This window comes from Eleutherodactylus coqui, chromosome 5, assembly GCF_035609145.1.
Source record: "Eleutherodactylus coqui strain aEleCoq1 chromosome 5, aEleCoq1.hap1, whole genome shotgun sequence".
NCBI classification, from domain to species: Eukaryota; Metazoa; Chordata; class Amphibia; order Anura; family Eleutherodactylidae; genus Eleutherodactylus; species Eleutherodactylus coqui.
In genome coordinates this window covers 4,240,615-4,254,212 of record NC_089841.1, presented here as the reverse complement: position 1 = coordinate 4,254,212, position 13,598 = coordinate 4,240,615, and the positions used below count along the sequence as shown (strand labels likewise).

The window sequence follows — 13,598 nt, the reverse complement described above, 5'->3', positions numbered from 1 at the left end:
CTTTTTATCAGGTGACTGCGGACCGCTCCCCGGGGTCACCGCTCACTGCGCAGGAGCCTCAAATGCAGCGGCCCCTCGGTAAGAAGTATTCTCTCCTCTCACCGATCGCATCAGAGAGCGGAGATGAAACTTCAACTTTTTTTTTTACGGTTATGTGATGGCCATGATCCTTTGGACAATGGAGATCATGTGACCAGGGACCGCTCACCGCAGACCCCACAACACCTCCAGCCTCTCGGCTACCTTTGGTAGGAATCCTGGGGAATTCCTGATGTTTGTGTATGAGTCTGCCAGTTTGCTGACGCGCGCATGCGCAAAGGTCGGCGTAAGGTCCATGGATAAAGGTCCCATTAGGGGACAGATTCGGGGCCCTTGGGTAAGTCATTTCATCTCCCCTCCCGGAGACGATCTGTAAGGAGATGAAACGTGAACTACTTCAACTTTTTTTTAACTTTATATGATCGCCGTTATCTGATGGATATCAGTAATCATGTGACCGGGAACCACAGACGGCGACACCACCCCGCATACAGCGCCCCCGTCATACGTGCCTGCATACTGCACCCCCCGGTGACACCTCCCCACATACAGCGGCCCCCGTCACACGTGCCTGCATACTGCGCCCCCGGTCACACCTCCCAACACTCAGCTATCTTTGACAGCCAGGTGCAGGGAGATTTTAAGTTTGCCAGGCTCCCAGGTCTTCTACCCAAGCGTGCCAAATTGGCTCATGCACAGAAACCTATGGCAGGTCCAGATCACGGACAGAGGAAGAGAAACTCCCGAGGACGGGGGGTGAAGCATCGGGACCCTCCGACCAGCAGGGGGCAGCATTCCTACAGAGGAAGAGAAATCCTGGGGGTGAAGCATCGGGACCCTCCGACCAGCAGGGGACAGCATTCCCACAGAGGAAGATAAATCCTGGGGGGTGAAGCATCGGGACCCTCTGACCAGCAGGGGGCAGCATTCCTACAGAGGGAGAGAAATCCTGGGGGGTGAAGCATCAGGACCCTCCGACCAGCAGGGGGCAGCATTCCTACAGAGGAAGAGAAATCCTGGGGGGTGAAGCATCGGGACCCTCCGACCTGCAGGGGGCAGCATTCCTACAGAGGAAGAGAAATCCTGGGGGGTGAAGCATCAGGACCCTCTGACCAGCAGGGAGCAGCATTCCCACTCAGAGGAAGAGAAATCCTAGGGGTGAAGCATCAGGACCCTCTGACCAGCAGGGGGCAGCATTCCCACTCAGAGGAAGAGAAATCCTGGGGGGTGAAGCATCAGGACCCTCCGACCAGCAGGGGGCAGCATTCACACAGAGGAAGAGAAATCCTGGGGGGTGAAGCATCGGGACCCTCTGACCAGCAGGGGGCAGCATTATCAGAGAGGAAGAGAAACCCTGGGGGGGTGAAGCATTGGGCCCCTCTGACCAGCAGGGGGCAGCGTTCCTACAGAGGAAGAGAAATCCTGGGGGGTGAAGCATCAGGACCCTCCGACCAGCAGGGGGCAGCATTCCTACAGAGGAAGAGAAATCCTGGGGGGTGAAGCATCGGGACCCTCTGACCAGCAGGGGGCAGCATTCCCTCAGAGGAAGAGAGATCCTGGGGTGAAACATCGGGACCCTCCGACCAGCAGGGGGCAGCATTCCTACAGAGGAAGAGAAATCCTGGGGGGTGAAGCATCGGGACCCTCTGACCAGCAGGGGGCAGCATTCCCTCAGAGGAAGAGAGATCCTGGGGGTGAAGCATCGGGACCCTCTGACCAGCAGGGGGCAGCATTCCTACAGAGGAAGAGAAATCCTGGGGGGTGAAGCACCGGGACCCTCCGACCAGCAGGGGGCAGCATTACTACAGAGGAAGAGAAATCCTGGGGGGTGAAGCATCGGGACCCTCTGACCAGCAGGGGGCAGCATTCCTACAGAGGAAGAGAAATCCTGGGGGGTGAAACATCGGGACCCTCCGACCAGCAGGGGGCAGCATTCCTACAGAGGAAGAGAAATCCTGGGGGGTGAAGCATCGGGACCCTCTGACCAGCAGGGGGCAGCATTCCCACAAAGGAAGAGAAATCCTGGGGGGTGAAGCACCGGGACCCTCCGACCAGCAGGGGGCAGCATTCCCTCAGAGGAAGAGAGATCCTGGGGTGAAGCATCAGGACCGTCCGACCAGCAGGGGGTAACAAGTCTTCCTCCATCCCAGCAGCCTTTTCTCTCTCCACAAAACGTTATACTAAGCCCCTCCCTTTCCTGTCACATGACCATAAGACCATGTGACTTCCTGCCCTCAGACCTCCTAGGAGTGCATATATTTTATTTCCGCAGTCCTCCAGTATCATTGAGCAATTCCAGCAACCTCATTGGTTGTTGGGGACACGTGCCGCTGTGCGTGAGAAGCACATGCTGAGGGGGAGCTGCTGCATGTGGGCATGTTTGGTCATGATTAAGCGTGTGCTCATATTAAGGCAATGCATATGGTATGTGTCGTTGCGGGCACACGTACCATATGTATTGCCTAAACATGCACTAGCACACCACGTACACGCAACGACACGTACCACATGCATTACATAAACATGCCCACATGCAGCAGCTCCCCCTCAGCACATACGTCTCACGCACAGCGGCACGTGTCCCCAACAACCAATGAGGTTGCTGCAATTGCTCAATGCTTCTGGAGGGCTGCGGAAATAAAATATATGCTTCCTAGCAGTCCCCCTATTCTAGCCGCATCTTCTCTCTCCACAAAACTACATTGTAGTAAGCTCCTCCTCTTCCTGTCATGTGACCATAAGACCATGTGACTTCCTGTCCTCGGACCTCCTAGGAGTCCCTCCATTCTAGCAGACTTCTCTTTTCTCTCCACAGAACTACATTGTAGTAGGCTCCTCCTCTTCCTGTCATGTGTCCATAATACCATGTGACTTCCTGTCCTCAGACCTCCTAGCAGTCCCTCCATTCTAGCATCTCCCAGCTGAGGTCAGTAAATTGGTTATATGTTTCGGATTACTTAGTCCCAGTTCCCGGAAGGTTCCGGCCACAGTACAGAGTCTCTGGCTGTAGTAACATGTCAGTGCTGGCAGTCCGGCCCCCCATGACACCGCTGCATTGGGGACATTATTGGTGTGGAGATGAAGGATGTAAAGCTGATTGCTGGCCAGCAGAGGTCAGTATTGTGCCCAGCGAGGGCCCCGCCCCTCAGCCCCCTGTAATGGGGCGGAGTAAGCTGCTGGGCTTGGGGGTATTAACTAGAGATGAGCGAGCACCAAAATGCTCGGGTGCTCGTTACTCGAGTCGAACTTTCAGTGATGCTCGAGGGTTCGTTTCGAGTAACGAACACCATTGAAGTCAATGGGCGACCCGAGCATTTTTGTATATGACTGGTGCTCCGCTAAGGTTTTCATTTGGGAAAATCTGGGCAAATCACCAAAGTCATGTAAAAAAAAAAAAATTGAAATGGATAGGGCAGGCGAGGAGCAACATGCAGGGCTGCATTTCGGGCTCCCAGGTCCCACTATTAAGCCACAATAGCGGCAAGAGTGAGACCCCCCCCCCTTCCCACTGTCAGCATAACGATCGTTCTCCTCTGCCATGATGTTTGCCCATTGAATTCAATGGAGCCAGCAATACAGCAGGTTCCACTGAAAGCAATGGGCTGCCGGCGATCGCAGGATGAATTGTCGGGAAGGGGTTAAATATATACGCCCTTCCCTGCAATTCATCCAGAAATGTGTAAAAATAAAAAAAAATGTACACTCACCTTTCTGCTGAAGCCGGAGTCCAGCCGCGGCCGGCGGCAGTTCTCCTGAACTGCTCTGAACAGCTGTGAGTAGTATTCAGCAGCCGGGGATTTAAAATCCCCGCCTGCTGAATGAGATGCCTCTGATTGGTCACGGCCTGACCAATCAGAGGCCAGCCCTCACTCACACCCATTCATGAATTCATGAATGGGTGAGTGCTGCCTCTGATTGACTCAGCGCAGGGACCAATCAGAGGCAGCACTCACCCATGAATTCATGAATGGGTGTGAGTGAGAGGTGCCTCTGATTGGTCAGGCTGTGACCAATCAGAGGCAGCTCATTCAGCAGGCGGGGATTTTAAATCCACGGCTGGTGATAGATCAGCAGTTCAGCACCACAGTGCAGGGGACAGCAGGAGAAGACGCGGCTGTGCCCCGGCAGCTGAAGGGAGGTGAGTATATATTTTTTTTTGTTTTTTAAATCACTTTTAATTCATTTCCAGGGAATGGCTTATATGTAAAGCCCTTCCCTGAAAAAGAATTAAGGTGTGCCAGCGGACCATTGTCTTCAATGGAGTCGCCAGCAGCAGCAGCGGCTCCATTGAAGAGAATGCCTGCATTTTTATTCTTTTTTACACTAAAATCTTTCTTTTTCAGGGAAGGGCTTATATGTAAAGTCCTTCCCTGAAAAGGAATGCAGGCAGCCAGCAGGCAATTGTTTTCAATGGAGCCGCAGGCAGCAGCCGCGGCTCCATTGAAAACAATGCGTGCATTCCCTATGGTGCACGCATGTCCTATCTTTGCAGGCACGCACCTGCAAAGTACGGACATGTGCACACCCCATAGGGAATGCAGTGTTGTAAATACAAGCGTGTTTTTGTGCGTGCATACAGTATGCACGCAGTAAAACACACTCGTCTGAACACACCCTTAAGGATGATTTTCAGGTAAGGGCTCATATTTTTAAGCCCTTCCCGAAAATTCATCCCGCGATCGCCGGCAGCCCATTGCTTTCAATGGAGCGGCTGTATTGCCGGCTCCATTGAATTCAATGGTCAGTGCTCGTTTAATCGAGACAAGCACCACGCGTAACGAGCATCTCGAGCACCCTACTACTCGAACGAGCATCAAGCTCGGATGAGTATGCTCACTCATCTCTAGTATTAACCCTATAGTGGCTCACCTGAGCTCTCTGGTGATGTGTGAGACCGCCGGGAGGGGATTATAAGTGAGGAATAACCTCGTCCGGCAGAGCCCAGTCTGGTGTTCAGTATTCCGTATAGTAGCCCCTGTTATGTATGATGGTCTCATCATGTGTGAGACCGCCGGGAGGACTCAGGGGATTGTAAGTGAGGAATAACCTCGTCCGGCAGAGCCCAGTCTGGTGTTCAGTATTCTGTATAGTAGCCCCTGTTATGTACGATGGTCTCATCATGTGTGAGACCGCCGGGAGGGGATTGTAAGTGAGGAATAACCTCGTCCGCAGAGTCCAGTCTGGTGTTCAGTATTCTGTATAGTAGCCCCTGTTATGTACGATGGTCTCATCATGTGTGAGACCGCCGGGAGGGGATTATAAGTGAGGAATAACCTCGTCCGGCAGAGCCCAGTCTGGTGTTCAGTATTCTGTATAGTAGCCCCTGTTATGTACGATGGTCTCATCATGTGTGAGACCGCCGGGAGGGGATTGTAAGTGAGGAATAACCTCGTCCGGCAAAGTCCAGTCTGGTGTTCAGTATTCCGTACAGTAGCCCCTGTTATGTACGATGGTCTCACCATGTATGAGACCGCCGGGAGGACTCAGGGGATTGTAAATGAGGAATAACCTCGTCCGGCAGAGTCCAGTCTGGTGTTCAGTATTCTGTATAGTAGCCCCTGTTATGTACGATGGTCTCATCATGTGTGAGACCGCCGGGAGGACTCAGGGGATTGTAAGTGAGGAATAACCTCGTCCGCAGAGCCCAGTCTGGTGTTCAGTATTCTGTATAGTGGCCCCTGTTATGTACGATGGTCTCATCATGTGTGAGACCGCCGGGAGGACTCAGGGGATTGTAAGTGAGGAATAACCTCGTCCGCAGAGTCCAGTCTGGTGTTCAGTATTCCGTATAGTAGCCCCTGTTATGTACGATGGTCTCATCATGTGTGAGACCGCCGGGAGGACTCAGGGGATTGTAAGTGAGGAATAACCTCGTCCGCAGAGTCCAGTCTGGTGTTCAGTATTCCGTATAGTAGCCCCTGTTATGTACGATGGTCTCATCATGTGTGAGACCCCCGGGAGGGGACTGTAAGTGAGGGATAACCTCGTCCGCAGTGTCCAGTCTGGTGTTCAGTATTCTGTATAGTAGCCCCTGTTATGTACGATGGTCTCATCATGTGTGAGACCGCCGGGAGGGGATTGTAAGTGAGGAATAACCTCGTCCGCAGAGTCCAGTCTGGTGTTCAGTATTCTGTATAGTAGCCCCTGTTATGTACGATGGTCTCATCATGTGTGAGACCGCCGGGAGGGTATTGTAAGTGAGGAATAACCTCGTCCGCAGAGTCCAGTCTGGTGTTCAGTATTCCGTATAGTAGCCCCTGTTATGTACGATGGTTTCATCATGTGTGAGACCGCCGGGAGGACTCAGGGGATTGTAAGTGAGGGATAACCTCGTCCGCAGAGCCCAGTCTGGTGTTCAGTATTCCGTATAGTAGCCCCTGTTATGTACGATGGTCTCATGATGTGTGAGACCGCCGGGAGGGGATTGTAAGTGAGGAATAACCTCGTCCGCAGAGCCCAGACTGGTGTTCAGTATTCCGTATAGTAGCCCCTGTTATGTACGATGGTCTCATCATGTGTGAGACCGCCGGGAGGACTCAGGGGATTGTAAGTGAGGAATAACCTCGTCCGCAGAGTCCAGTCTGGTGTTCAGTATTCCGTATAGTAGCCCCTGTTATGTACGATGGTCTCATCATGTGTGAGACCGCCGGGAGGGGATTGTAAGTGAGGAATAACCTCGTCCGCAGAGCCCAGTCTGGTGTTCAGTATTCCGTATAGTAGCCCCTGTTATGTACGATGGTCTCATCATGTGTGAGACCGCCGGGAGGACTCAGGGGATTGTAAGTGAGGAATAACCTCGTCCGCAGAGTCCAGTCTGGTGTTCAGTATTCCGTATAGTAGCCCCTGTTATGTACGATGGTCTCATCATGTGTGAGACCGCCGGGAGGGGATTGTAAGTGAGGGATAACCTCGTCCGGCAGAGTCCAGTCTGGTGTTCAGTATTCCGTATAGTAGCCCCTGTTATGTACGATGGTCTCATCATGTGTGAGACCGCCGGGAGGACTCAGGGGATTGTAAGTGAGGAATAACCTCGTCCGCAGAGTCCAGTCTGGTGTTCAGTATTCCGTATAGTAGCCCCTGTTATGTACGATGGTCTCATCATGTGTGAGACCGCCGGGAGGGGATTGTAAGTGAGGAATAACCGCGTCCGGCAGAGCCCAGTCTGGTGCTCAGTATTCCGTATAGTAGCTCCTGTTATGTACGATGGTCTCATCATGTGTGAGACCGCCCGGAGGGGATTGTAAGTGAGGAATAACCTCGTCCGCAGAGTCCAGACTGGTGTTCAGTATTCCGTATAGTAGTCCCTGTTATGTACGATGGTCTCATCATGTGTGAGACCGCCGGGAGGGGATTGTAAGTGAGGAATAACCTCGTCCGCAGAGTCCAGACTGGTGTTCAGTATTCCGTATAGTAGCCCTCGTTATGTACGATGGTCTCATCATGTGTGAGACCCCCGGGAGGGGATTGTAAGTGAGGAATAACCTCGTCCGCAGAGTCCAGACTGGTGTTCAGTATTCCGTATAGTAGCCCTCGTTATGTACGATGGTCTCATCATGTGTGAGACCCCCGGGAGGGGATTGTAAGTGAGGAATAACCTCGTCCGGCAGAGTCCAGTCTGGTGTTCAGTATTCTGTATAGTAGCCCCTGTTATGTACGATGGTCTCATCATGTGTGAGACCGCCGGGAGGACTCAGGGGATTGTAAGTGAGGAATAACCTCGTCCGCAGAGCCCAGTCTGGTGTTCAGTATTCTGTATAGTAGCCCCTGTTATGTACGATGGTCTCATCATGTGTGAGACCGCCGGGAGGGGATTGTAAGTGAGGAATAACCTCGTCCGCAGAGTCCAGTCTGGTGTTCAGTATTCCGTATAGTAGCCCCTGTTATGTACGATGGTCTCATGATGTGTGAGACCGCCGGGAGGGGATTGTAAGTGAGGAATAACCTCGTCCGGCAGAGCCCAGTCTGGTGTTCAGTATTCCGTATAGTAGCCCCTGTTATGTACGATGGTCTCATCATGTGTGAGACCGCCGGGAGGGGATTGTAAGTGAGGAATAACCTCGTCCGCAGAGTCCAGTCTGGTGTTCAGTATTCCGTATAGTAGCCCCTGTTATGTACGATGGTCTCATCATGTGTGAGACCGCCGGGAGGGGATTGTAAGTGAGGAATAACCTCGTCCGCAGAGCCCAGTCTGGTGTTCAGTATTCTGTATAGTAGCCCCTGTTATGTACAATGGTTTCATCATGTGTGAGACCGCCGGGAGGACTCAGGGGATTGTAAGTGAGGAATAACCTCGTCCGCAGAGCCCAGTCTGGTGTTCAGTATTCCGTATAGTAGCCCCTGTTATGTACGATGGTCTCATCATGTGTGAGACCGCCGGGAGGACTCACGGGATTGTAAGTGAGGAATAACCTCGTCCGCAGAGCCCAGTCTGGTGTTCAGTATTCTGTATAGTAGCCCCTGTTATGTACGATGGTCTCATCATGTGTGAGACCGCCGGGAGGGGATTGTAAGTGAGGAATAACCTCGTCCGCAGAGTCCAGTCTGGTGTTGAGTATTCCGTATAGTAGCCCCTGTTATGTACGATGGTCTCATCATGTGTGAGACCGCCGGGAGGGGATTGTAAGTGAGGAATAACCTCGTCCGCAGAGTCCAGTCTGGTGTTCAGTATTCTGTATAGTAGCCCCTGTTATGTACGATGGTCTCATCATGTGTGAGACCGCCGGGAGGGGATTGTAAGTGAGGAATAACCTCGTCCGCAGAGCCCAGTCTGGTGTTCAGTATTCTGTATAGTAGCCCCCGTTATGTATAATGGTCTCATGATGTGTGAGACCGCCGGGAGGGGATTGTAAGTGAGGAATAACCTTGTCCGGCAGAGTCCAGTCTGGTGTTCAGTATTCCGTATAGTAGCCCCTGTTATATACGATGGTCTCATCATGTGTGAGACCGCCGGGAGGGGATTGTAAGTGAGGAATAACCTCGTCCGCAGAGTCCAGTCTGGTGTTCAGTATTCTGTATAGTAGCTCCTGTTATGTACGATGGTCTCATCATGTGTGAGACCGCCGGGAGGGGATTGTAAGTGAGGAATAACCTCGTCCGCAGAGCCCAGTCTGGTGTTCAGTATTCCGTATAGTAGCCCCTGTTATGTACGATGGTCTCATCATGTGTGAGACCGCCGGGAGGGGATTGTAAGTAAGGAATAACCTCGTCCGGCAGAGCCCAGTCTGGTGTTCAGTATTCCGTATAGTAGCCCCTGTTATGTACGATGGTCTCATCATGTGTGAGACCGCCGGGAGGACTCAGGGGATTGTAAGTGAGGAATAACCTCGTCCGCAGAGTCCAGTCTGGTGTTCAGTATTCCGTATAGTAGCCCCTGTTATGTATGATGGTCTCATCATGTGTGAGACCGCCGGGAGGGGATTGTAAGTGAGGAATAACCTCGTCCGCAGAGTCCAGTCTGGTGTTCAGTATTCCGTATAGTAGCCCCTGTTATGTACGATGGTCTCATCATGTGTGAGACCGCCGGGAGGACTCACGGGATTGTAAGTGAGGAATAACCTCGTCCGCAGAGCCCAGTCTGGTGTTCAGTATTCTGTATAGTAGCCCCTGTTATGTACGATGATCTCATCATGTGTGAGACCGCCGGGAGGGGATTGTAAGTGAGGAATAACCTCGTCCGCAGAGTCCAGTCTGGTGTTGAGTATTCCGTATAGTAGCCCCTGTTATGTACGATGGTCTCATGATGTGTGAGACCGCCGGGAGGGGATTGTAAGTGAGGAATAACCTCGTCCGCAGAGCCCAGTCTGGTGTTCAGTATTCCGTATAGTAGCCCCTGTTATGTACGATGGTCTCATCATGTGTGAGACCGCCGGGAGGACTCAGGGGATTGTAAGTGAGGAATAACCTCGTCCGCAGAGTCCAGTCTGGTGTTCAGTATTCCGTATAGTAGCCCCTGTTATGTATGATGGTCTCATCATGTGTGAGACCGCCGGGAGGGGATTGTAAGTGAGGAATAACCTCGTCCGCAGAGCCCAGTCTGGTGTTCAGTATTCTGTATAGTAGCCCCTGTTATGTACGATGGTCTCATCATGTGTGAGACCACCGGGAGGGGATTGTAAGTGAGGAATAACCTCGTCCGGCAGAGTCCAGTCTGGTGTTCAGTATTCTGTATAGTAGCCCCTGTTATGTACGATGGTCTCATCATGTGTGAGACCGCCGGGAGGGGATTGTAAGTGAGGAATAACCTCGTCCGCAGAGCCCAGTCTGGTGTTCAGTATTCTGTATAGTAGCCCCCGTTATGTATAATGGTCTCATGATGTGTGAGACCGCCGGGAGGGGATTGTAAGTGAGGAATAACCTTGTCCGGCAGAGTCCAGTCTGGTGTTCAGTATTCCGTATAGTAGCCCCTGTTATATACGATGGTCTCATCATGTGTGAGACCGCCGGGAGGGGATTGTAAGTGAGGAATAACCTCGTCCGCAGAGTCCAGTCTGGTGTTCAGTATTCTGTATAGTAGCTCCTGTTATGTACGATGGTCTCATCATGTGTGAGACCGCCGGGAGGGGATTGTAAGTGAGGAATAACCTCGTCCGCAGAGCCCAGTCTGGTGTTCAGTATTCCGTATAGTAGCCCCTGTTATGTACGATGGTCTCATCATGTGTGAGACCGCCGGGAGGGGATTGTAAGTAAGGAATAACCTCGTCCGGCAGAGCCCAGTCTGGTGTTCAGTATTCTGTGTAGTAGCCCCTGTTATGTACGATGGCCTCATCATGTGTGAGACCGCCGGGAGGATTCAGGGGATTGTAAGTGAGGAATAACCTCGTCCGCAGAGTCCAGTCTGGTGTTCAGTATTCTGTGTAGTAGCCCCTGTTATGTACGATGGTCTCATCATGTGTGAGACTGCCGGGAGGGGATTGTAAGTGAGGAATAACCTCGTCCGCAGAGTCCAGTCTGGTGTTCAGTATTCTGTATAGTAGCCCCTGTTATGTACGATGGTCTCATCATGTGTGAGACCGCCGGGAGGGGATTGTAAGTGAGGAATAACCTCGTCCGCAGAGCCCAGTCTGGTGTTCAGTATTCCGTATAGTAGCCCCTGTTATGTACGATGGTCTCATCATGTGTGAGACCGCCGGGAGGGGATTGTAAGTGAGGAATAACCTCGTCCGCAGACCCCAGTCTGGTGTTCAGTATTCCGTATAGTAGCCCCTGTTATGTACGATGGGCTCATCATGTGTGAGACCGCCGGGAGGGGATTGTAAGTGAGGGATAACCTCGTCCGCAGAGTCCAGTCTGGTGTTCAGTATTCCGTATAGTAGCCCCTGTTATGTACGATGGTCTCATCATGTGTGAGACCGCCGGGAGGACTCATGGGATTGTAAGTGAGGAATAACCTCGTCCGCAGAGTCCAGTCTGGTGTTCAGTATTCCGTATAGTAGCCCCTGTTATGTACGATGGTCTCATCATGTGTGAGACCGCCGGGAGGACTCATGGGATTGTAAGTGAGGGATAACCTCGTCCGCAGAGTCCAGTCTGGTGTTCAGTATTCCGTATAGTAGCCCCTGTTATGTACGATGGTCTCATCATGTGTGAGACCGCCGGGAGGACTCATGGGATTGTAAGTGAGGAATAACCTCATCCGCAGAGCCCAGTCTGGTGTTCAGTATTCTGTATAGTAGCCCCTGTTATGTACGATGGTCTCATCATGTGTGAGACCGCCGGGAGGACTCAGGGGATTGTAAGTGAGGGATAACCTCGTCCGCAGAGCCCAGTCTGGTGTTCAGTATTCCGTATAGTAGCCCCTGTTATGTACGATGGTCTCATCATGTGTGAGACCCCCGGGAGGGGATTGTAAGTGAGGAATAACCTCGTCCGGCAGAGCCCAGTCTGGTGTTCAGTATTCTGTATAGTAGCCCCTGTTATGTATGATGGTCTCATCATGTGTGAGACCGCCGGGAGGGGATTGTAAGTGAGGAATAACCTCGTCCGCAGAGTCCAGTCTGGTGTTCAGTATTCTGTATAGTAGCCCCTGTTATGTACGATGGTCTCATCATGTGTGAGACCGCCGGGAGGGGATTGTAAGTGAGGAATAACCTCGTCCGCAGAGCCCAGTCTGGTGTTCAGTATTCTGTATAGTAGCCCCTGTTATGTACGATGGCCTCATCATGTGTGAGACCGCCGGGAGGACTCAGGGGATTGTAAGTGAGGAATAACCTCGTCCGCAGAGTCCAGTCTGGTGTTCAGTATTCCGTATAGTAGCCCCTGTTATGTACGATGGTCTCATCATGTGTGAGACCGCCGGGAGGACTCAGGGGATTGTAAGTGAGGAATAACCTCGTCCGGCAGAGCCCAGTCTGGTGTTCAGTATTCCGTATTGTAGCCCCTGTTATGTACGATGGTCTTATCATGTGTGAGACCGCCGGGAGGGGATTGTTAGTGAGGAATAACCTCGTCCGCAGAGCCCAGTCTGGTGTTCAGTATTCCGTATAGTAGCCCCTGTTATGTACGATGGTCTCATCATGTGTGAGACCGCCGGGAGGGGATTGTAAGTGAGGAATAACCTCGTCCGCAGAGTCCAGTCTGGTGTTCAGTATTCTGTATAGTAGCCCCTGTTATGTACGATGGTCTCATCATGTGTGAGACCGCCGGGAGGGGATTGTAAGTGAGGGATAACCTCGTCCGCAGAGCCCAGTCTGGTGTTCAGTATTCCGTATAGTAGCCCCTGTTATGTACGATGGTCTCATGATGTGTGAGACCGCCGGGAGGGGATTGTAAGTGAGGAATAACCTCGTCCGCAGAGCCCAGACTGGTGTTCAGTATTCCGTATAGTAGCCCCTGTTATGTACGATGGTCTCATCATGTGTGAGACCGCCGGGAGGACTCAGGGGATTGTAAGTGAGGAATAACCTCGTCCGCAGAGTCCAGTCTGGTGTTCAGTATTCCGTATAGTAGCCCCTGTTATGTACGATGGTCTCATCATGTGTGAGACCGCCGGGAGGGGATTGTAAGTGAGGAATAACCTCGTCCGCAGAGCCCAGTCTGGTGTTCAGTATTCCGTATAGTAGCCCCTGTTATGTACGATGGTCTCATCATGTGTGAGACCGCCGGGAGGACTCAGGGGATTGTAAGTGAGGAATAACCTCGTCCGCAGAGTCCAGTCTGGTGTTCAGTATTCCGTATAGTAGCCCCTGTTATGTACGATGGTCTCATCATGTGTGAGACCGCCGGGAGGGGATTGTAAGTGAGGGATAACCTCGTCCGGCAGAGTCCAGTCTGGTGTTCAGTATTCCGTATAGTAGCCCCTGTTATGTACGATGGTCTCATCATGTGTGAGACCGCCGGGAGGACTCAGGGGATTGTAAGTGAGGAATAACCTCGTCCGCAGAGTCCAGACTGGTGTTCAGTATTCCGTATAGTAGTCCCTGTTATGTACGATGGTCTCATCATGTGTGAGACCGCCGGGAGGGGATTGTAAGTGAGGAATAACCTCGTCCGCAGAGTCCAGACTGGTGTTCAGTATTCCGTATAGTAGCCCTCGTTATGTACGATGGTCTCATCATGTGTGA

The 13,598-nt window shown here is 52.2% G+C and overlaps 1 protein-coding gene across 3 annotated transcripts in view; it reads left to right on the top strand.

The window, feature by feature from the left end:
- Positions 1-2,861: 2,861 nt before the first annotated feature.
- Positions 2,862-13,598, top strand: part of LOC136627265 (zinc finger protein 420-like) — a 130,440-nt gene continuing 119,703 nt past the window's right edge. The window contains exon 1 of one of the 3 annotated variants that reach the window (XM_066602222.1): positions 2,862-2,965. The gene's annotated coding sequence lies outside the window, so the exon portion shown is untranslated. Of the gene's footprint in view, positions 2,966-3,025; positions 3,153-13,598 lie in introns of those variants that run through there. The other 2 variants (XM_066602228.1, XM_066602223.1) reach the window with 2 other exon arrangements.